Raw genomic sequence first — 2210 nt, 5'->3', positions numbered from 1 at the left:
TTATTTTTAAACTCTCTTCTTTCCTGTTGAAATTGTGTTTATGTTTATGAATTTCAATGGCTTCCCTGTGTAATCTGACATGGTAATTGGAAGTGTTGTCCAGACTTTCAGTGTCTTGGAACAAAATACTGTGTCCTGTTTGAGTTAGGCTATGTTCAGCCACTGCTGATTTTTCAGGTTGGCCAAGTCTGCAGTGTCTTTCATGTTCTTTTATTCTTGTCTGAATGCTAAGCTGCGTGGTCCCGATGTAGACTTGTCCACAACTGCATGGTATGCGGTATACTCCTGCAGAAGTGAGGGGGTCTCTTCTGTCTTTTGCCGATCGTAGCATTTGTTGTATTTTTCTGGTGGGTCTGAATACTGTCTGTAGGTTGTGTTTTTTCATAAGATTTCCCATCTGATCAGTGATTCCTTTGATATATGGCAAAAACACTTTTCCTGTGGGAGGCTGTTTTTCCTCAGTTGTTTGTTCCAAGACACTGAAAGGAAACAATCCACATACAAAAGAACCTCCTCAGGAAAGCTCCTCCATTAGCATGTTCATAGCCTGGGGAACTCCTACAAGATAATGACTCAGCCCTACCCCACCTTCTGGAGTAGATATAAATTACCTGCCTACCATTTTCTTCTCACCTTGACACAGAGAATACTCCATCTTTCTGTGTTATACCTCTGAGGATGCCAGTCACCGTTACTGGCGAAACGTCAGGTTCTACAATGCCAAGGCCACAGCCACCCGACCCGGAAAATCTACAGCAACTAATTATAACCATGTTTAGTGCACATACACAAAAACCCCTTCCTTCTACATATCTTTCTAAAGTGTATGTGTTTTTCTCAAAAGAAAGGTATTTTACTATGGGAAATTTGGGGTCTTGGAGACAGGGCAAACATTACTGCAACTTGTTCAGGCGAAGTCCATAATGGGCTCAATCACACAATATGTTTTTCTCCAAAGAGGTCCTGAGGTTGGATAGAGAGACATGTTCTGAAATACCATGCTTCCCACTTGCGTATTGGGCCCAATGCAGAGAGGGTAGAACTCCCCTCCCCACACTGCTTACCTAACTTGAAACAGCCCTGGGGGCATTTTTTGTGATATCAGTCCATGTTCAGGCCCCCTCCCCCAAATGGGCTGCTTCCGGTCAGAAAAACTGTGTGGAGTGGGGTGGTCTAAGCCCCCCCCCCCATGTGCTGCAGTTTAGATTTGAATCAGGCCCATGCATGCCTGGGAAGTAGAGCACACTTCTCCATTGACCTGGGGACATCCTCAAGGAAAACATAAAGTATACCTGGGCCCTAATTATTTCACATTTGTGCTGAAAGTTTTTCTTGAATCATTAGGGTTGCCAGCCTCCAGGTGGGGCCTGGGGATCTCCCGCTTTTACAACCGATCTCCAGCTGACAGAGATCAGCTCCCCTGGAGAAAATGGCTGCTTTGAAGGCCATGGCATTGTCGCATGCTGAGGCCCCTCCCTTCCCCAAACCCCGCCCTCTCCCGGATCCACCCCCAAAATCTCCAGGTATTTTCCAAACCAGACTTGGCAACTCTATGAATCATAAAGACAAATGATAACAAAGACAGAGGAGTGGGTTGTACCAGAAAAATATTCTGAAATCTCTGCTGGCAATACGTTATCACAATTTCCTCGATTACCGTCACACAATGGGGGGGGGGGAAGTAAAATTATGAAATGGTACTCAGAACGAGACTCTTCTGAATGAACCTCTTCTCTCATCTTTGCTGCGTTTCCTGGAAAGGAATAAAAGTATCACATTTGATGCTAGGCTACAGTTTCCTGTAAGGAAAATATAATAGCAGATTAAAGATGATAAATCTATGTACTCTTAAATTGTTTGGCATGCTACGATTATTTGGTTTGTCTTATTTATAACACTTTAATCCTGCCTTTCCAACCAATTATAACCCTCAAGGTGGTGAAGAGTTAAAAAGACACTAATATTATATAGATATAGATACAGAGGTCATTTCCTGCAGGAGCACACAGGAGTGGAGCTCTGGTAGTAAAGAGCCCAGAGGGCGAGCACATGCAACAAGCCCCGCCCCATGCTCCCAGCAGCCCTCAGTCAGAGCAAGAAGCAGCCAGGTAAGTTGCACAGCTCCCCCTGGCCCCTCAGTCCAAAATAGTCCGGTGGCACCTTTAAGACCAAGTTTTATTCAGGTACAAGCTCTCCCTCCTCTGCGAGGA

General features: G+C 44.8%; 1 long non-coding RNA gene across 1 annotated transcript in view; it reads right to left on the bottom strand.

Moving 5' to 3' along the window:
- Nucleotides 1-1596: 1596 nt before the first annotated feature.
- Nucleotides 1597-2210, bottom strand: part of LOC107105592 — a 7265-nt gene continuing 6651 nt past the window's right edge. Inside the window, exon 3 of the long non-coding RNA XR_001482345.1 lies at nucleotides 1597-1753. This is a non-coding gene — a long non-coding RNA (uncharacterized LOC107105592). The remainder of the gene's footprint in view (nucleotides 1754-2210) is intronic.

This window comes from Gekko japonicus, unplaced genomic scaffold (assembly GCF_001447785.1).
Source record: "Gekko japonicus isolate JY-2015 unplaced genomic scaffold, Gekko_japonicus_V1.1 scaffold3036, whole genome shotgun sequence".
NCBI classification, from domain to species: Eukaryota; Metazoa; Chordata; class Lepidosauria; order Squamata; family Gekkonidae; genus Gekko; species Gekko japonicus.
This window is presented reverse-complemented; position numbering and strand designations above follow the sequence as displayed.